Source organism: Danio aesculapii, chromosome 7 (assembly GCF_903798145.1).
Source record: "Danio aesculapii chromosome 7, fDanAes4.1, whole genome shotgun sequence".
In the NCBI taxonomy this organism is placed as follows: Eukaryota; Metazoa; Chordata; class Actinopteri; order Cypriniformes; family Danionidae; genus Danio; species Danio aesculapii.
Window position 1 is genome coordinate 39,799,839 of NC_079441.1, and position 22,956 is coordinate 39,822,794.

Sequence of the window (22,956 nt, forward strand, 5' to 3'; positions counted from 1 at the left end):
AAAAAATTCAAAGGGGACTAATTGGCTTCAACTGTAAATACATCGTTTTATTGAAAACTGTGCCTTTATTTTATGTAGATTTAGGCTAAGTGTTGTTTAAAGCTATGGTCGCGTACAGAGAAGCTAGCGAATTATTATCATGCACTTTTTTCACTCGACTGGGATTCAGATAACATACAGCGCAATGGCTGAGAGATAAACCTAATTCATCCCCCACCTCCAATCATATTTCTTTGACTGCGATTGTTTCCTAAAGATTATTTTCTCTCTGCATCCACCCGGGGAGTCATTCGGAGGTTATCATTTTTGGGGCTGTTGTTATTGGATATCATGCTGAAATTCGGGACGCCATTGGTCTGGCGCTTGTCAGTCTGTGGCGCGCCGACGCTCGTGAACGCGCTGCGCAGACAGTGCACGACACGTAAGTGGCCAGAGAGTGTCTGGAGTCTGTCTGAAACTGATAAAAATGGTGATGGAGTTTTTCCAGAGTCTCGCTCATAGTCAGTAGCAAAACAAAGGGAGACAGAGCGGAATTTTGCAGGCGTCCAACACTGTAGGCATTTTCGTAGCGTGAAAATGAGATTCTATTGTAGCGCATCTCAAAGTTTCAGTCCATGTTTTTCACCAGACAGACAGACAGTTCATTAATTCACAGGTAAGACGATCGTGGCGGGGCGCAAATCTTTTTGTCTAATGCAGTCTGCCGTTGTTATGGTGATTGTGTTGTTCATGAATATATGACCTTATAACTGTGTGCGATGATGCTAATTCCTAGCAAACAAGACGGCGCATGTAAACCGCTGGTCGGCTACAGGGTGGTCATTTTAATGTGATTACATGTTAGCGCATGTCGTTCGGCGGGATGAAGAAAGAGTTTATCTCGATCGTCTCTTCAGACAGATGACGCACCTGTGCTCACGTGAGCGCGGTTTCTCATTAACCCCATGAACTCGTGATGCCAAAACACTGTGCTGCTGCTGCAGTGTGAATTTCAGCCTGTCTGGACTGTTTTCAACACGGTAAAGAAACGGCTTGTAGCCATGCGCCAAGTCGCCTGTTGTTTATCCGCAATTTAAGGCCAGTTTTTTTTTCTTCTTAGCGTGACACTTCCTCTTGCGGTCGATGTCCGCGTTGTATTTCTTTATGGTTTGGCGTTCAGTCTGTGTTATAGCGCAAAATAGAGGTTTAAGGTAAGGAGCTGGTTGATCTAAAGGCTGAAAACTTCAAAGGTATTTGCCAAAACTACTGCCAAAATATTAAACGCCAAAAGCTCCTTACACCGTGTTTGTAATTATACTTGTCTTCACAGCTCGCAACTGGTATTATTTCTGGTTTGCGCTCGGATGGTATCGTCCAAACTGAGTGGTTCATTCCCCATAAGTAGTAAATTAATTCTACACTGTTTAAATTAAAATCTCATTCAGTTCATAATTAAATTTTTTAACATAGCCTACAAGAAGTTTACGTTTTCAATCCATAGTAAGCATAGGGAAAACCGAAGCGAGTTGGAGCAAGAGTTGTTACACTGTGTTTTCTCTTCAGAAGTTTATCCTGATTTCAAACTCATTTTAAAACTCTTGTTTTATAGTCAGTTTAATTATTGTACAATCCCAGCATAGCAACCTTTTGAAAGATTGGCTAAAAAAACTGATCGAATCCTGCAAATTGAGCTAAATCAACTATTACATAAAGGAAAAATAATTACCCAAAAAAGATTTTTCAGCAGGAAATTAGTTTTATTTATTCTTCTCAGTGAAAAAAATGTTTTCGTTTATAGGTTGTTTTACAAATGTGAGATTAGGGAAAGTTGCTTCATTTATCTTGGGGCATGTTATTACATTTTGAAAACTTTTTACAGATGAATATTTAAAATGTCTGATTTGGAACATTTTTGTACGTTCATGTAGTCATGTTTGCATTTAATCATGAAGTGTTTCTTAATTGTTTTATTTAAATTTGGCTGAAGAGTCAGTTACAAGCATTTTAATGGTCATGAAGTACCCCATATTCTGTAGTGCCAACATGCCCTAAAATACAAAGTCACAGTTTTAATCAGCAAATAATAGTGAAAATATTCAGTAGTTTTTTTAATATATATTTAATTTATTTATATATTTAGGATTTGTTTCTTAACAGCAGCTCACTTCAGAAAATGCTGAGGAAGACTCTCTTGAGTAATACCTGTTCCTATTCCTAATTTATCATGTATGTAGGACTACGATGATTAAATGTTAAAAAATGCATAAACAATTACATTTTTTATTTAAAAAAAATATAAATTTCTTGCTGTATTTAAAAGTTTCCAACCAGTTCTGGCATTTTGTTGTGCTTCGATCAGAATCGTGAATCAATGCAGTGAATTCTGCTGACCAAAACATTTCAGATGTAGTCAGGCTACCATGCATTCTTGTGGATTTGTCGTCTTCTGCTTCACATTTATTTAACAGTTGGAAAACTTTTTCCAACTGTTAGAATAGTTTTTTTCCGTTTTAAATTATTCCAAATTGTCCTTTTTTGACCTATTTCATGTTCAAATTGGTCAGTATTAAAAGGGCACATCGAGTATGTTGGCCATGTGGCTTTGCATGCTCATGCATTCATAGTTTTAAAGCAGACAGAGACATCTCTCTTTGATATTGTTATCAAATGAACAGTCATAGGTCTCAGCTTTTCAGTCATATGCAAAACAAGATGGCTACTTCATGGGAGGCACAAGCCTATAGATTGGTAGATATAGTGGTCCCTCCTTTATATTAGATTTTGAGTCAGTGTAAAATGTCTCGGCAAGAGAAAATGGAACCCTGCACTCACAGGATGGTATCTTACTCTGCAGTTAAAATGATTGATGGAAGTGTATATTCAAAAAAAAAAAAGTAATTTTCCTAATTTGTAATTCTAATAAATTAATGCACAATAAAAAATAAAATCCATCGTCTATGAAGGTCACACAAGGTTATAGTGAGAAATTATATTTTATTTTATTGTCATCGATGGCCTCTAAGTTTGAAAAGTTATGTTTTTGAACCTAAAGATTTAAATAAAATGTGCTTTTTGTGACGCATGACGATATGTTTTAAATATTCAGAATATGATTTAGCAATAACTCATATTATGTCAACCATTATCAGAAAAGCAAGAGCTCTGCTAAGACAAATGTTTAGTTATAATGCAACGTTAACTAAACATCAGCTATTAAAAACATTTGAAACATGAGGTTGAATTTGCTCAAATCATCTATATGCACATTTATTTAAATTTTGCAGTGTTCAGGTGAAAATCTAGTTAATAAATAATAATAAATGAATAATTATTATTTATTCAAATTTTTAAAATAATAAATAAAAAGTTAAATAAAATCGAGGCTTGTTATTTGATTAGTAATAATTCAGTAGCTCAAATAAACTTGCACATTTATATTGCATAATTATGTATATCTGCAAGCTGTTTTTACTTTTTCAAGATAGTACTTTTTAGTTCTTTTTACAAGATAGTACGAGTTTTGGGGCACATGGTCATTTCCGAATAGGTGTGGCTCTTCATGAGACGCTTTATGAAATCTGTTGGCTAAAAGAAAAGTATTTTTGTTGCCTACAGCACGAACTGATGGACAGATATTTTCGGCCAATTTGAGCAGCTCAGTGCATGCAGAAGATGTTCGTTTTGTTTGCGTACTTGACATGAGGTTTTCATTACTGTAATGTTTGATGGTATTATAAATGCACCGCTGCACACTTCTGTATATCAGTTCACCTTACAGGCCTATCAGTGTCCAACCATGTCATGTTTCAACTGCTCAGACCTTATGTGCCTGTGTGTTAGCATTCATGCATGTTGCTTTAGCTCACACGCCCGTTTAGCGTTTGGTTGTAAAAATGTTTGGTATTTGAAAATGTGCAACCTGTTACTGGAATTATGATCTTACACTTGTAGTATTTTTATTTTAGTTAGTATTGCACAACAATTTAATTGCATGATAAATGATAAAATTGTTACAATTTTAAAAATATTTTAGTAATTTATGTAAAAAAATAACCTCAGTGTATTAAGTCTAATAAGGTTTTTATTTTGCACCACAACTCATTAGCACTGCTAGGGTTTTGAAATGTGCATATTTTATTCTTATATTCACTCTAATTCTTTGTGTTTGGGTTTTCTTTAGGCAGGATTATCATTCTTGTACCTTCCGATGACCTCGGAGTTGTCACCAAGTCAGCTACCCTTAAAGGTGATGCCAGTGTTGTGCTGCCGTGCTGATGGTAGGTTTCAAAGAGCATTTCCCACCCTGTTCTCTGTGCACATTTGGGCATGTCATGGAAAGGGAGGTGGAACGGCTGGAATGCAGAGAGATGCGCGAAGTAGCGATTATAAAAGCCTGCAGGCTGATGAGTGTGCATCAGAGAGGCTAATGCTAACTGAATCCACACTCTGTTTTTCTTTGTCAGATGTGACGTTTGAAATGGTGCTGAGTAATCGCACTTTCAGCTTGGGAGACCAATCATTTCCAGTACTCTCCTCTCATATGACGTTCTAACTGATTTCTTCATTGAATACAGTTGATTGTATAATTACGACAGATAAATTAACATGGAAGTAAAATGTCTGCCGTAGATTTGTGAAGGTTACAGGAAGACTCTTTAGGAAAGTGATATTTTCTGAGTGTGTAAGTATGGCCAAATATTTTTTGGAGAGGAGTAATAATGAAAAGGGCAGCCATTTTTTGTTGTAATGTCCAACAGCGCCCCCCAGGTCTCTCCCTGTAGCTCTTATGGATTTGGTGTGTGAAAGAACAAGGTTCTCACTCCCCTGCATTGCTTGCATATATTCAATATCAAAGCCACAATGGCATTTTAAAGGGATCACTGGCAGGCAGCCAAAACATAGAGCCTCTCTCTTTTTGGTGGCTGTCCTGGCTTACTTGCTTTCTTCCTTTTACTCATGTCCTCATGCTGATGGCAGCGTAACGTCTGACTCTTCTCAAAGCTTTACCCAAGTGCTGGAGCGAGACATTGGATGTATTAGGACAGCTGCCTCCATTTTAGGGAGGAGTTTTGCAGAGGAAGATGGATACCCTTTGCCACACTGCCAGATTTTGCAGCGTGAATCAGACTCGAGGCATCGTCTGCAATATGTAGCTACGTTTTTGTTGTCCGCTGTTTGTTTCTTTAGCGAATGCGATACATTTACTCAATATTTCCTTCGATCGCGTATGTTGTTTTTGTGAGATGATAAATTAGATGAATCACGCTTTGGGTACATAGTTTACCATAAAGCAAATGTGCTTTTTGTCACTATTTTTGACCTTCCTCATTGCTGTGATTTTGGTTTTTCTTATTTACTCCTATTTTTGATGGCCATGCACACGTATCGTTTTTCAGATTTATCTGTTTTTCTGAAAGTGTTATTCCTAATTAGTTTTAAAACAGAAACGGCATAATGTCTAAATCAAACGCTGCCTTTAGGCCTTCAGGATTTGACTGGTAAATGATGATGTGCTCTAATCCGCTGTGAAATGTCATTGTCTTTATTTTATATTACTCAGGCAGTTTATAAAACTATGCTATGCTTGGATTTTTTTAACCCACAAGTTGTACATTGGAGAGATAGTATTACATTAAGCGAATATAACATGACACATTACTTAAGGAAAATTCAGCAACGATCCAAGTTTATTAGTTTTATTGTGCCCTTTAATTTAATTACGTTATTTCCGTTCATTCTTTTTGAATATATTTTAATGATTTTAACTCTATCGTTGGTTAATATCTTTAAAGATGACCCCTTTTTATGCCGGTCTTTCTGGTGTAAATATCACAAATGAAAATATTTGCACACTTTGTTATAGATGTTTATTGTATTAAATGCAGGTAAATACATTTAGCTAAAAAGGTTATGAAAATGAAGTGTCCGTTTAAAATATTTAGTCGTTTTGTGTAAATACAATAATATAACAGTACTTTATTTTAAATAGCTTATAAATCATCTTGTATTCATAATGTCAATTTAAAAGCGTTTCATTGGTGTAGGTTAAATTATTCATGTTGGTAGGGTTATTTTTATTATTATAATTAATGTAATTGTGAGTTTGTTTTTAATATTGATGAAAGTATTTGATGCTTTCACGTGATAAAGTTATGATATGAGTGAGACTGGTTTGGCGTGTGTTTGAAACCACATGGTGCCATTGACAAGTGTGTGTGTGTGGGTGCATTTGTGGCGCATGTTTGTGGCCTTGTGCTTCAGCACACAATGTTCTGGAAAATTCAGGCTCTTGAGTGAGATTTTGACTATGTAATCTTGCAAACTTTTTGAAATGCAGGGCTTATAAGGAGAATTTTCGTAATTATTGGCGTGGTTAGATTTTTTTCAATTTACGGGAGTAGCAGTATGCAACAGAATTTACATGTTAAAAATATCAGTAAAAGAAATGATATTTATTGTCACATTTGCCTTAGCATTTTTCTATATTGTGTGCTAGTAATGTGTAAGGAAAGTTTAACATGTATAAACTTTTGAAAAGTACCGACAGTTGTAATAAACACCTTATGTAATATTGTGCAGCAATTATATAACACTTAATAGTCATTTTGGTGCTGTACACGAGGACAGTGTAGGAAAAAAAGAGTGACTGTTTAAATGTTGCAGAGGTTCTAAAATGTTGATACAGCAATATAAAAAATGCAGGTTAATCCAGACATATCAGTGATTAGGCTAAAATGTTATATACCGCTGCAGTGAAAAGTAGGATCTTTCGGAACAGATTTGTACTTGTAATTTCGTGTTATTTATTTATATTTATATCTCCCATTGTTCTTTTTAGAACTTTTTGCATAAATATTTAGATATTTCTGTTTTCAGATTTTTCAGTGTTCTTACTTTTATACGGAAAATATACAATAATTTTTTTAAAATGCCGTTTAAATGCAGAATCTAACTATCACTGGTTGTTTGTGACTGTTTTGCAGAAAAGTCTTCTACTTCATGCCATCGTATCAGTCCATTCATAATTAATTATCTGAGCTGGACAGTAACTTCTCAAGCATTGCTGAATCTAGGCTGTGCCAGTTGAAATGCCAGTCATCGCTAAATGTAGTTTGTTTGATTTATAAACTCCTGGAGAGTCCTTAAGTTTTACTGACTCATCTAGATTTCTAATAAAATCCTGTGTCCTTGTATACTTTTATTCCTGTTTAATGGCTTTTCAGTGTTGCTGCTTCTATTTGCAAGCACATTAAAGTACACATTGTTCACCCTGAGTGCATTTTAAAATCTTTTTCCATTTTGTTTGGATCATTCGATCAGCCTATGATTCAGCGGCTTAGCATTAAGTATCATTATTCAAGCTTTTGTGACACTCAAAAACAATCATATTCAAATGCATTTTGCTTCCTTTTCTCATTGCAAGCATTTATATGCATGATGCTATTTGTTATGTTTCACTTTTTATTTATTTTTTATTGTTATATGCATGTTTCCTTAGCTGTCTGAATGATTTATTAAGTTTAGAAGGAGATGGTAGAAAGAAGGTTTGTTTATCCCATCATCCCTAAAGGCACAGTATTTTAATGAAACATCATCTCTCTCTTTCTCTGACTCGCACTCTCCCATTTTTACTTTTCCACAGCTGCTAATCATTTAATGGTCTTTTAATTAGTCTAAATGAAGCCAGCGAGTGCCAATTTTTGACATTAAATAACTGATAAGTCCAACCTTACTGCTCTTTAACTGCGTAGACATCAAATTTAGCTACATATTAAAGCAGATGAAGAGCATTTAATGGCAAAGCATTTTAATTTGCTCTCTCCACGTCTTCAGCTACGGACGTATGTTTTCCCAAATGAAGTTTCGGTTGATCTCAAGAGGTGATACTCCGATTTAACCTCGACCCTAGTTTTATTCTGTCAGGTGCTGGGGCCTGTCAACCAGTCAAAGCGTTCATCGGCGGCTACATTTCGTCTGCTAGAGCATGTGTTGATGGGTTGAAAACCAAATGAACTGGTCACAGCGATTAAAGGCCAAGTGGTTAATCCTAGCAAAGAGACTGTGACACAAACACCAAGTGAACACTGCAACTCTTCGATAAGAAAGAGCGGCGCTTAAGTACGCAAACATCCCAAATATCAATTTCACGTCTGATGTGCCACCGACACTCAAGGTGTGAGAGTGCAGGGGTTATGCCAAACAGGCCCTTGGCAATGGTATCATGTTATCTCCTATCAATTAGTTCCTAAAGGAGATTAACCCCTGGAACACAGAGGAAGCCGATAGGATCACTGTCGAATTGCAAGGGTCACCCATTTCCCTCATTAGCGATGACCTCTCTCTCCATCTGCCTCTCTGTCTGTCATTTTTATATATGCACTCGTTTAATAGGGAAGTGGACTGATATGTTTTGTGGACATGTTATCATGAATGTCTTTTGGAAGGAGGGTTAGATATTGGGTGATTAGTCATGCTGTGTTGTGTTGTGTTATGCTGCTGCTGCTGTTGTTCAGGTGAGAGTGAATCAGCAATGTATTCAGAGTTGACAGCATTTCTCTTATAACAAGGCCATCCGAATGAAGCCCAGAGTTTGAGTCTGGCTAATGTTGGTGCATCGTGGCACATTGGGAATAAACTGCTGCTGACCTTACTCTGTATTCATGAGCATGTGCTGGTGTTTGTGTCTCCTCTGGAAAAGTTTGGTTTTGTAACAAATAACTTGAAGCAGGCTTAAGCCCAAATGAGAGCTAGAATTTTAGATGTGGGTCAAAGGCAAGATGGCCGTTTTGGTGTCTGCCTCAAATGAAGTTTACGAAAGTTGTTTTATATAGGAATATTAAATGCAAGTGTCTGCTTTAACCCATGCAATCCAAATTCTTTTCTTACAATTTGAGTAGATGCTTTTTACTACGTAGGCCTTCCTAAGACACAAAATGCATGCATACTTTGATATAACGCTGATTCAGTTAGGTTTTTTAATAGTGCCTGGTTAGAAACGGCATAGTCAGGATTTCGTTGCAATTAAAAACATTTGTTATACTGCTGATCAAAGTAGGGTATGTGCACAGCTAAGTGTTTCTTTCCATACCGATAAACTTCTGGTGAACGGTTAATGTGACTTTTTTTTTTTTTTTTCAGTTTTATAAAATTCCTTTTACAGCATCAATGTTGTAATGTAATAAAATAATATCAGTTAAATAGACTTTGGCATTCATTTAGTTGTTCAAGCGTAAAATGAGATGAAAAGCCGTTTACACGCATGCTCCCATCAGGACCCACCGGCTAGCGCAGAAACTCTATTGAAAATACTGGGGTAAAATAAATGTTCATATTTTATAGACATGGTGCGGAAAATTTTAATTTAATGCAGTGCTTCTTGTACATTCTGAGACCCACATTATATTGTATATCATTCAGGCAGTAAAGATCTTTGATTTTTAAGGAAAACCTTAAACGCGCCATTTGTAATAGCATACGTTTCACCAAAAGCGTTTGACCCAGATTACTGAAAAGTTAAAAGTCCTTCTGCATACTTCTGTATAAACGCTATTGTGACCAAATTTACACAACTTGCATTACACTACTATGTAGACAAGCAGGAAGTGTGTAAACTGAGCTGGACATGATATGACACAGATATATTTTAATCAACACTCATTTTCATGGTCGTGCTCAACTGAGTTTGGTTTCTCTCAAGGTTTTTTTTTTCACTTTCGCCAATTAGTGAAGTTTTTTTTCCCTCTCTGCTGTCGCCACTGGCTTGCATGGTTCAAGATCTGTAGAGCTGCGCATTGTTGGATTTGCTCTTCAGTGTTTGGACTCTAAACTTAAACACTACAAACTGAACTACACTGTTCCAATTTACTATGACCTTTTATGTGAAGCTGCTTTGACACAATCTACATTGTAAAAGCGCTATACAAATAAAGGTGAATTGAATTGAAAAAATTTTATTTTATTCAACACCCATTTTATCTACACTTAAACAAATGATTTTTGTTGCTTGTTTAAACTGCTTATTTTTTACTACACAGCATTTTTTTTACTGTGTAACTTCTCATTTAATTGTTGAATCTGAGAATTTCAGATAAATTAAAGTTAAAATAAACTTATAAGTTAAAATACAACGTCAAAACATTGGTCAAATAATGCTCTGTCATCATTAGTGTGAAATTTATGTACAAATTAAACTAAGTATATAAAAGATAGTGAGGAGGAAAGTGTTATTGTAATTACATAATTTTATTCTTCCTGACAAATGAAATGGTGGTTTGAATAAGTAGTGTAAGTGCAGAGTAAATTATTTGGGGACTTCACTGTGACACTAAACATAAGTCATTAATATGTCATCAAACGATTCTCGTTCTAAATATGCCTGACAAGTTTTTTTTGCTATATAAACACTGAATGACATTTTGGTGGGTTACTTCTATAAATATCATTATTATTTATGTATTTTACCTTGTATATTATTTATTGCTGTTGATTACTTTTAATTGTTGAAATATTTTTATAATTATAGAAAATTGGTATTTATAAAACGTGGTAAAATTGATCTATTTTTATTTTTTTGCCATGACATAGCCATAGAAGCTGAAATGGTAATATAATTAAAACTCTCTCTCTCTCTACTTCTATAAATATGAATTTGGTAAAAATGTGATCTTAGACCTTTTACTTTTTCCTAGAAAAAAATGAATAAACCGGGCACGATTCTAATTTATGGGGAATACAAGCTCAATTTAAAGCTATAACACACTTATTATTTTGATGCTTTTCAACTTTGACCTATATATGTTGCATGGTAGTTAACATTTGCTGGTTTATATAGAAGCCTTTTAAAGAGATAATTCACCCCCAAAAGTTGTTCAAAACTGTTTGTTTGTTTGTTTTCTTTTGAGGAATGTGATATTTGGCAGAAAATTTAATTTGATCATTTCCATACAGTAAAGTGAATAGAGAAATGTGAATGCTCAGTAAATGCAGATGGGTAGACATTCTTATTGTCAACATCCCATCAAAAATGACCAACAGTTAACATTCTTTAAAATATCTAATTATGTTTATCAGGATAGAAAACAAATGTACAGTTATAGAGCTCAGATGTTTTTATTATAATATATTTTTTGAGAATTGTGACACTCGCAATATATAAATTTTAATTGTGATATTATTAGGCAAATGAAATTATTAGGCATAATGGGATTTTCTTGGTTACAATTAAAAGCTAAAGGTAGTAATTTCACAGATTAGAGAGAGACTTAAACAGCATTTCACTCTTTCTATTTGAAGAAAGTTATATTATATCTGGTTTTGTTAGCAGATTCTGTTTCTGAAATTTATGGAAAACCATTGACAGTTTACAATGTCAATGTGCAGATACCAGGTGGCCAGTCAAACTGAACCCTCTTTTCAGGACACACCCTTGTCATGAGTGTGAGCAGATGATGTCAAGATGAAATTTTTTGTGAGGTGATATTTCTGCTAAAGGTGCTACTTTGCTACTTTGCTAGTAAAAGCTAAGGTAAAAATAGAATCTTTTGGTAAATTATTTCATTTGACGTGAAATGGTTTACCAATAATTTTTAAAACAGTGTTTTACTTATTCTCATATTTCTTTTGTTAATGCTGCTTTTGACCTTGTACTAATTGAGACCACATATGAATATTTATGCTTTTAAATATTTATTTGTTCGACTACCCGACCATTTGAAATGAACTTGTGAAAGCAAAAAGAGTACAAATGAAAAGGTGAATAATTGCTGAACTTAAGAGAATAATTTTTTGGATATACATGCAATAAAGTTTAACTTTAAATTAGTGTTGATGATAATACTAATGAGTCTCACAAAAACATGTTTGTGGTCACGTTTCACTAAATGGAAAAGAAAAACGAATAACATTTTGCATAAGCAACATTGTAAAAAGGCTTTACTTTTCATTCATTATTCAGCTTATTTCCCCCTAAATTCTCATTACTGTTATTACTTATTTAAAAGTTACATTTCCATCAACTTAAGTTGAAATAGATTATTAATGCAGTTATTTTTTTGTGTGCTCATCATAATTGGCCTTTTGTTGGTGCAGAAAGTTCATGAAGAACAGCCTGTTCCAGCTGAAGCTGCTTTTGTGTTGTGTAGTGTGTGTGTGTGTGTGTGTGTGTATATATATAGATAGATAGATAGATACATAGATACATAGATAAATAGATAGATGTTCTATAGTGATCCAACCCTTATCCTTTTGATTAGCATCTTTTTTTTGGGTTGTGCAATTTAATTCACAGAATTTCTACAAAGTATGTTTTATACTGTAAACTTGCTAACTTTTTTGTCACATCCATAACGCATGTTTATTTTCCTCATTTAGAATATAAAAAATGTTTACTGATTGATATTTTTCTGCTCCCACAACTCTGTGGCTAGTTGTTTTGAAAAATATAAAGAGACGTTTTAATATAATGTTAACATATACTTTCTCTGTCAATGTATGTTTTGAGATTTTACTGCAAATGTCACATCCATTTAAAAAAAATGTTTTTATTATTTTTTATTTTATCTTAAATCCTAATTGCTGAGAAGTGTAAGTACATTTTTAATTGATAACCAAAAAATCAGTTGTAGGCTAAATGATCCTGTCAAGAAAAATGCAAAGTAGTTTCTTGTTCTTAATTGTAGGGAAAGGAGACAAAAAAGACATGAAAAATGCCATTTTTCCAACATTTTCTAAATTAGTTTTTGACAGTCCTTTATTTAATGTCTCAATAATTTAGATCGTTGCCCACAACAGCTATTGTTTTCATCACAGTGCCACTGAAATTTAGCCACTTATCTGCTGATAAAGCAATGTCCTACATATTAGCATTCATCAATGCCCTATTAGGAAAACATACCTCGCTTCAAAGTTATGTCAAACATTTTTATATAATTGTGACTGCATTGAAATCATTGCATATCTGCTTTATAATTGCAAGAAGTGTTTAATGACTGGAACATATACATTACTTGCGTAAGGTGTGTGTGCGTGTGTGTGTTTGTTACTTAACATGCCACTGGCACAAAATAAATGGTGTTATAGAAGAAAAAAAGCCTGTACACTTTTTATAAAATTAAAATACCAAAACCACAGCTTTCTACCAATATATATTTACAGTAATGCTGATAAACCTAGGATAAACAGATCAGTGAACAAGGATTTATTAAATGTGATGAATCATATCAATAATTGTGTAAAATGTGTTTGTTTATTGTATATAGTAAAAGGGCAATCATTTTATTTTAGAAATGTCATATTACGAAATCTCTGATGTGGTGTTGTAGTTTTTTGTCTTCTGTGCCTCCCCTGTTGTTGGTGATTTATATAATGTTATGAACTTAACTTTCAAAACCTAAGAGAAGGTTTTGACACCACCCCTGAAGTGATGCAGTTCTCTTTAGCCAATCAGAATGCTTCTTTTTATAGGAGCATGTTAATCATAAATGAAATGATGAATGTTTCATTTCACAATATGTGCATATAGAGACTGAACATGAACCGTCTGTTTCAAATACACATTATATTCTTCAGCATTGTTAGATAGATAGATAGATAGATAGATAGATAGATAGATAGATAGATAGATAGATAGATAGATAGATAGATAAGTGTAATTTTTTTTATTTTTTAAATTTCTTGTCTCATCTCTAGTAGTGTTTCGTCTCAGCTCAGGCTGTTTTAATAAAGATGCTGCCGCAGACTTTCATTAACTGGGTGCTTCAGGCAAATATGCAGTAAGAAAAAGGCATGCTGTCTTTGGCCTCCCAGCTGTGTGGATGTCCATCAAACTCGGCAATGTTTTTTTATACTTCAAAAGAGGCAATGCAATTGACTTGACAGACTTATGACATGTTGGTAAAAATTGGCAGCAACTTTCAATCAGCTGTACTTTACAGTCAATTTTAGTGTAAGAACACATGCAAATATCAGTAGTGCGTTGGAATTTTTTTTTTTTATACTGTTTATATATGTAAGGTTGTTCGGACAAGCACAAACTAAATAATTTTATTATTGTCAGTGCACAGTTTTGTAGTTTTTCAAATATTATATATTATATTATATTATATTATATTATATTATAAGTGAATGCTATTTAAAATAATCAACAGTGACGCATCAGCAATGCCCTTTTGTATTAATGTTTGTTTGCAATCATTAAAATATTAATTTTTTGCTTTAAAGCATGAACCTTTTTTATTATGGGACTTGTGGAGCTGCGCATCTATGGATTTACTCTTCAGTGTTTGGACTTTCAGCAGTGAAAATTAAATCACACTGAACTGAAGTAAACTGAACTTCAACTCTGAAAACTGGACTGACACAGTTTCAATTTACTAGAACTTCTATGTTAAGCTGCTTTGAATAATTCTGCATTGTAGAAGTACTATAGAAATAAATTAAACATGTATGTTGACAAGAACAACAGAACAAAACCAAAGCTACTTTTTAACTTTTATAAGTGATGGCAATCTAGTAGTTTTACATACGGGCATTTTTTATTATTGATTTAGCGAAAGATGAAGCTGACCGCTTTTAATTTAGTGGTACACATTATTTGTATTTTACGATGTTTACACAGAACCAACATGAATACAAGTGTAATGCAGATTTTTTTCAAACACTGTTGTAAAAATTCTAGCTTTTTATATCTAAACAGCTTGCTCTAGTTTTGTTTTCTACCATTTATACCAAATTAATGATTGCTTTTTCGATGTGAAAAGTGTTTTTCATCATGACTTTTAAATGCAAAAGCTTTTTTTTTTACATTGCGATTTAGATTGTAAGGTATAAACATGCGAGTCCGCACACTGTTTTACATCAGAGCGATTCAGTTCTGCGAGGGTAGAAAAATAATGATAATCTCCCCCCACCCCTGTTCTATATGGTAAGTTATTAAAACTAATTTCCGCATGGAAGAGTTGGACAGTAGCCTCCACAGCACAGGCCTTGCAGACTCATCTGTGTCTGGTGGAAATAGCACAGAAAAAGAGAGTTAATTATTTCCAGCCAAACCCAAAATGCCTCTGTCTCTCTCCACACAGATTGGCTTGTGATTTGCATGAGGATTTTGAGGAGCTTTTCAGTATGTTTGCCGTGTCTGTCCTGGCTGTCTGTTTAAACAGGCCCCGAGTAATGAAGAAGAGAAGATGGAAGGAAGGAAGGAAGGAGGGAGGGAGAGAAAGAGGAGGTGTGCTAAACCCTGGTTTCCCTCCTCAGCCCTTTTGGGACGTGAAGGCCCCAGATGGTGTAGGGGTGTGAATGCAGTATTGTGTGTATGTGTGTGTGTGTTTGTATGTAAGTGTCTGTCTGTCTGTCTGTCTGTCTGTACATTCGTTCCGAAATCAGGGGCATCCTTGGTAAAAGAACCCAGCCCTAATGTCATCTATTTGAGTGGAAGCTTGTCTCTGTCTCTGAATGGAGACAAAGGCGAGTGGACACAACACCCCCCTCCCTTGCCCATTATCTTTGTCCCTGTTGCCCTCTGCAGCCCGGAGCCTGACACCCAGTGCTGGGGGCTTTGATTAGCCAAGTGGAGACACTGGGGGTCACAGTAGCCTCTGCCCTGATTAGCCTGCACTTGGCCACTGCTGACCCCTCCTTCTAAAGAGAATCATGTGAGGGCTCTGGAGAAACTGAGACACGGGACATAATGCACCTTGACCTGTCTAGACTCTGCTGTTAACAAATGGATAATGTGACCTTTTTTCATGTTGTTGATGTAGTGTTACCACCCTCTCTGCCTCTCTATTATTTATCGTTATTTTTGGAGATAATTAGGGTTAATGACTTGCCTGTAGTCTCAGTTTGTTTCTCTTTTTCTTTACTTTTAAGTTAGTGTTTATTCTTTGAAAGAAACTTTTAAAATGGGATAGTTTTTAGTACATTTCTTGATATGTTTACATCAAAAGTCAGAAAAACGATCCTGTTCCCTACATTGTGAGACGTCACATTTTCTGTAAGTATTTTCTGAACTTGTTTAATGATGCTACGTTTTTATTTTTTTCTGTACGGCTTGTATTATTTGTAAAATCAGTCAAGCTGTATTTAATTTTCTTATGAAGTTTTAAACGGCTTTACTAGAATGGCAAATGCATTATGTTCACTTAAAAAAAAAAAGCTGGGTTCCACATGATCAATTTGTGTTGGGACAACATGGAGTTGGGTTAACCTTTTTTTTTTTTTTTTTTACAAATTTAGGTTGATTAAACAAAACAAATAGGTTGTCTGAAAAAACCCTTCAATAATTGTGTTTCAGCTCATTTTACATAAGTCATGAACAAAGAGTTGAATGCAAAATGTGAAATCAAATGATATACCTAGTATGTTAATTAGTTCAGTAAATAAAGATAATTTAGTTTCATAGACTGTAAAAATGTTGATGCCTTAACCCTGTTAGACCTGAGATATGAAAAAATAGGCAGAAATTTCTTATTTTCTGAAACAGATGTTTATTAAACCATAGCAAACTAACCTTTTTTTGTTTTTTTCATATTTATTTTGTATCACATTTGACACATCAGGCGTTTGTGCAATTTTTTTGCTTGCAACAAGTTCATATTAATGACAAAAAATTATTTTGCCCTTGACATTTTGACAACAGAGAACATTTCAGGCTGTTTATCACTTTGTTTTTTCCTGTTACCTTATCAAATCATATACAACAGGTTTTGAAGCCAAGTGTTGATCAGGTTTGATGTATGATACATGCGGCTCTATAAGTATTGTTTCATTGTTCTTGGAGTAAAGTTTTACGAACACTACAATTGATTATATTATGCAGAACTCAAACAAGTTAAACACAGATTTCTGATTCCCAGCATGCTTTGCTTCTGATTGTTAGGGTAGAGCTGATGTTAAAATCAAATGAATTTCATGTTTTTCAAAATGAAAATTGGTGGAGATCTATAATGCTCTTTCATGTTGAAATTAAAAATATAAAAATTCTATATCTGAAATTATGGGGTTGCTATGTTTAGGTCGACAAAGGTGAGAGGACTGTGTTAGCTTTAGCCTGTGTTGGGTTGGTTGAAAACTATGAAGATCATATATGTTGCTTTTTTAAAAATGACTGTGCACACTTAACAAAGTGATATCTCTTTGCTGATTACTTTAATGCATGAGGATGAGATTGTGCTGTTGTTAACCAGAAGCAAACAATAAAAGAAATGATTTAAAGGAATAATTCACGCAAAAATGAAAATTTTCTCACTCTTGAGCAGTTACAAATCTTAAAATGTTTCTAGTTTTAAAAAAAATAGTTTAGCTGGTTTTATGCAGTGTAATTTCAGCCTCAGAAAGTTTCAAATGAGTAATTTTCTGATGTAAATTTGGGTAGGATTGTAATTTGATTATGTATTATGTAAACTCAAATGAAATGCTTTCAAAGTTCATAAATATCTGTTTCTTCAAATGATGTTGTCTTGATTTGTTCATGAGGGGTTAACAGTGTGGCACAGATATGAATGTTGTGACCAGTAAAAAAATGTTTATTTGTTACACATAAGGTGGAAGGGAACTCAATTGTAAAACCTTATAATTCTCCTTACTTTAGTATAATGTGCTGAGTCAAGGTCTCTTGTAAAATATGATGATTGCGCCTTTTGGGAGCTGGATACACGAAACCTGATGACAGCTGGAAAAATTTGGTCACCGGAATTTTGCAATTTCAAAATCTTTCTGAAACGCTGGTGTGAATGTTGTGTTTTTTCCTTTCATTACGAATGGCTGAAGGCATAGTTTGCACACTGAAAGCGCAGGAAGTGCCGCTGTTGTTGTTCCTGTGCGGGCGGGCGGGTGGGTAGGTAGGTGGGTGGGTGGTTGGTTGGTTGGTTGCCTGTCTGCACTGCTTCTGCTGCTTTGCCGTCATGCAGCAGTTTCCTCCACAGATCTGGAGTCTGTGATGGTGGAGTGTTCTGTCAAGTATGGTCAGATAAATCGGACCCTGGAACAGCCTTGGTATAGAGGTGGTTTGTACCAGTAAAGGCGGGTGCCAGGGGTTGTTATGGTCGTGCTCTGTGTGGCTGCTCCTGCTCCGCCCTTTAACCAGCCACTCAGAGCCAAGAAAATGGCAGCTGCAGTGAGATTCCCCACCCGCCCCTCCATTTCCCCAATCCCCCACAACACCACCACCTCCACCACCCTTCTTCCCCGCTCGCTTTTCCCATGTTTTGTCACTTTTGAGGTAAAACGATCTGGAGTCTTGTGTCCTTTGCAGCTTTTCACACTGGCGCTGTGTATGGCAGCTCTTCTCACGCCCTTGTTTTGAGAAGTGCTCAGGTTTGTGGGCTAAAATGAAACGCACCAAATGGTTAAAAAGAAAGCAAACTAGATGTTCTACCTCAGCCAGCTGCATCCTTGCACAGTTCATAACCATGCAGATTTAATAGAAGTATTTATCCTCATACAAGAGGTGCTTTATTGAATGCATTTCATGGCAGTCAAAACGTCACCCGTGTTTTAATGAAAACTGTCGTATGTGTGTCATTCATGATGAATGGATGCAGTCAGGGTTTTATTCGCTGCTGTACTTTCACATGGCGGATCTGGAAAACACATTCAGAAAAATGCTGGGTAGTTTTAACCCAAATTTGGGCAAAATATGAAAATATTTAGAACCTATGGTTGGGTTTGTCTTTTTTTTACACACATTTGTTTTCAACAGCCCAGCTTTTTTTGTGTAGAGTGTAGTTTTGACCAAGGCTTTGATTTTGTTAAAAATCAGAAATCCATAATAATAAATTGATTTGAAGGCAGCTGATTGTTTGCAGAATCTTCCTCCTGCTTTGCTCTGTCATTATTCCCCAACTGCTCAAGCGATTGTGTGTAAGTTATGTGCTGTATAATGGTTCTGTTTCTAAATGTGTAGTAATGTAGAAAGATATGGCCAAGTTTAACTCACTGAAGTGTCTAATTAAATCGTTGTTACGAGTCTAAACAATGACCCAGTTTGTTTGCCAGTACAGCCGAGAGAGAGGCAGGGCTGGTTTTGCAGAGGACGTAATGTAACTCTCTCTGAATCTACTATAATGGGGCTCTGCCCTCTCTGATATTGACTCTCTCTCAATGTATTTGTGTATGAGAGCAGGTTAGGAGGATATGTCAAGGTTATTCTGTGCAAAACATGTGACCCTCCCTATTTTCCAGCTTGAGCTGATGATAAAATAGAGCTTGGCAGTTCAAATAAATAGATCATTGCATGTCGGGCTTAAAATTACACTGTGTATGTGAATTCTGTACTTTCAGATGGTGTGTGTGTGTGTGTGTGTGTGTGTGTGTGTGTGTGTGTGTGTGTGTGTGTGTGTGTGTGTGTGTGTGTGTGTGCGCGTGCATTTTGCTCTGTGCCCCACTGATGTTCTTTTTTGTGAATTTGTCTGTTTATTACAGGATAGTGAAGAAGAAGAACAGAGATGGTGCATCTGCAGAGGTGTGATACAGGTAGTAATAATAATGTAATTGTATGTATATACTGTATTTCTTAACTGCATTACACTGTCCTTCACTGTTTTAGAGTACTACACTCCAATCTATATTCCCACTGTGTCAACGAATGCAAAACAAATAGCAAGTCCTAAATACTACAACATTACCAGTTCAACAAGTTAATGAGACAGTAAATTAGAATTCTTTTAGTAAGTGTACAAATGATCCACATATTATAAGACTAATTACTGAAACCAGACAAGTTTAAGAAAAGTTTGTTTTCTTGAAATACAGTTTTATACACTGTAAAAATGTAGATTGAAAAAATTAAGTGGATTGAATATAAACAGGTTTTCCCCAAAAAATCTCAAGAATTGTGTTTTAGCTCAATTCAAAGATCTTTTTTGAGAGTGTAATATACAAATTATGTAAAACATCAATAATACAGCTATGGAAAAAACAGAAACCAGTTGAGAAACCAATTGTTTCTCTGGATTAAGGATTTATAATTGTAAGTACAGTCAGAAAATATATATTTTTGCAGCTTGTTCAAACTACTTATTTTAAAGGAGCTGAAACGACACAATTCTTTAGTTTTTTTAATGACAACTTAATTGTTATGTTCAATCAACTTAATAATCAACCTAATTTACATTGGGACAACATGAAGGGATTATGTGGAACTCAGCATTTTTTACAGTGTACAATTATAATTATAAATCGTCATTTGGTTTATTCTATACTACTGAGAACATTTCTTCCAACGTTTCAATAAACAAAACGGTGCCTTGTTTTCAGATATGCTTATATTCATTTTTAGACAGCACAATACAATGTTTTACCTTTTAGAAAAGTTAAGAACACACTATTTGGTGGAAAATTAACCTGATTTTGAGTCATAACAAATGCAAACATTTGTGATTTTGGCCGGTTTTTGTGTCTGAAAGAAATGCTCTAAATAATGACTTCAAAATTTTTAAACATTTGAATTGTTTTCAGTCATTTAGCATAGAATATTAATAAATCCAGTAAATCCAAAGAAATTTCAAGTGGTCTTTTTCCATAGTTGTAAAACAACAACAATAATATAAAACAACAACCAAGTGTCTAGGTAATAGCTAATTGATTTTACTTGCATTCATTACAAATGCAAATAAGGTATAAAGTAAAGAAAGAAAGAAAAAAAAGAAAGAAAAGTACATGCATTTAGGTTTCATTTAATGTTTAAAATGGTATGTTCTGAAGCTTTTTTCTTATCAGGAATAAGCTAGCATACACCCATCATTCGCTTAATATTTGTAGACCTTTAAACTGAATAGGATGTTTTAAATGGTTATTTTGTCCTGCTCATGGTTAGTGGGAGTCACGGCCAATTATGTCTCCAAATGTCGTACAGTATAAGGTCAAAAGTCGCCGTGCTGTATTAAAAAGATGACAGTAACCATTCTGTAAAGGTCAGCCGCTCAGTTTGTTTCCAAAGTGCCACAGTGACTCCTCTTGTGAGCTTTTGATTTACTTTAGATTAGATTTAGTTAATGATACATCTCCCTGTGTAATGACAGAAGTAAACTTTTGCAATCAAATATTTTCAGTTGGCCAATACAATTTTCAAATGTGCTCTTTTGTTTGCATTTACCCTCATATTTAGCCAAGTTTCAGTAGACAGTTAATTAGTTGTAATGTGTGGCTATTTTAATTAGAATTTAAAGTGGTGTGCTTCTCAAGACACATTTTGAATGTAAAGAGGACTCTTGAACCCTCACTAGACTGATTTACATGCTTTTTGTGTGGTGAAACACAAAAATGTGGACATGTCTACTGCAGATTTTTTTGTATTATTATTATTATTATGGTGGTGTGCTTGAGTTGTGTTTTGATTTAAATGATTATATTTATTGTGTGTGTGTGTGTGTGTGTGTGTGCGTGTGTGTGTGTGTGTGTGTGTGTGTGTGCGTGTGTGTGTGTGTGTGTGTGTGTGTGTGTGTGTGTGTGTGTGTGTGTGTGTGTGTGTGTTTTATTCGGGGTCAGTCAGTGAACGCTTTTTTTGTGAGTTTTTTTTTTTTTTATAAAGCACCACACTGTAAATTGCAGTTACAGTGCTCAGCATATATGAGTACACCCCTCACAAATCTCTCTTTTAAATTTATATTTTTAATAGGAAGCTATACAATATTATATAATATATATAATATTATATTTGTGCATATACATTAGATTAGTCAGAACTTAAGACAAATCTAAAGCTAATCTAACAAAATAACTTACGATAACAGTCCAAAAACTAGTACACCCAAATTTATATGTTATAGAAAAATATTAAATACAAATTAAAAAAAGAGGAAAAATCAAGAGAAGCAAAAACATTGAAAATTTAGATGAAATTTTGTAGGTTGTAATTTATTTTGTAATATGTTGCTTGGTTTTAATTGTTTTATCTTTTAATTTCTGAATATGTTTGGTGACTAAAATATTTTTAATAAATATATCTGGTTAATAAATCTGTTTTGTTTAAATGCACCAAAATACATTGCTTATATTCACTGAGAAATGGATACAAATATTCATTTTCAAAATGGGCTGTACTCAATTATGCTAAGCACTGTAGTTGCTTTACTTAAGTGAGTATATCCTTTTCCTTAAAAGCTGTGTTTTTTTACTTTTGAAAAAAGTGAGTAAACCCATTGCAACTTGGAACTATTCCGTTTCATTCATTTTTTTTATTATGCACATAGTTGATTTACTTAATTTATGTCAACATGTTTACTAACTTGTTTTTTAGGTAAAGTCAACTATAATAAAACATTAAACCAAATTAACATCAGTTTGTTCCTTTCTTACCCATGGTTCGATATACACCTCCATTCAGGAAGGTTTGAAGCTTGTGAAACATTTAATGTTTTGGGAAAAAATTTGTATTTATTCCAAGCATTTAATAACTTAACCATACAGTGAAAAAAAGTCCAAGTGTGATTCATTGTTGTAATTTATAGTAACCGTTTTCTGTTATAAAATACTTAATGTCATTTAGTCCTGTGATGGCTAAGCTGAGTTTTCAGCATAATTTCTCCAGTTGTCAGTGCAACTTGAACCTCAGGAATCAATCAAATGTGCTGATTTGCTGCTCATGAAACTTTTCCTTCTTTCTTTTATTTATTTTTTTAAATCAATGTTGAAAACACTTGTTGTGATTAATATTTTTTTGTGGAAACTGTGATACTTTTTAAATGTAATTAGTAGAATTTAATAATAACAATAAACCACTTAGTCATTTGTAACATTAAATGTCTTTGTCACGTTTCAGCATTCTTGTTGATTAGAAAATAAATGAATAAAAATAATGCCATCAACTTTGAACATCAGAAATTCTTCTGAAAAAATGGCTGCATCCATGAGAACAATCTTTATTATTTATTCTGAACTGTTTTTTAATGTGTATCAATAAAATACCTGTGTGTTCACATCGAAAAAGTTCATGGCCTCAATAAAGTTACTTCAAACTTCAGGCTCACCATCTTTTTCAAA

General features: G+C 34.4%; 1 long non-coding RNA gene across 1 annotated transcript; it reads left to right on the plus strand.

Annotated features, from left to right (window-relative positions):
• Positions 1–446: 446 nt before the first annotated feature.
• Positions 447–19,620, plus strand: LOC130231490 (uncharacterized). Its single transcript, XR_008838048.1, has 3 exons — positions 447–655; positions 4,160–4,256; positions 19,399–19,620. It is a non-coding gene; the product is annotated as an uncharacterized LOC130231490 (long non-coding RNA).
• Positions 19,621–22,956: the final 3,336 nt, after the last annotated feature.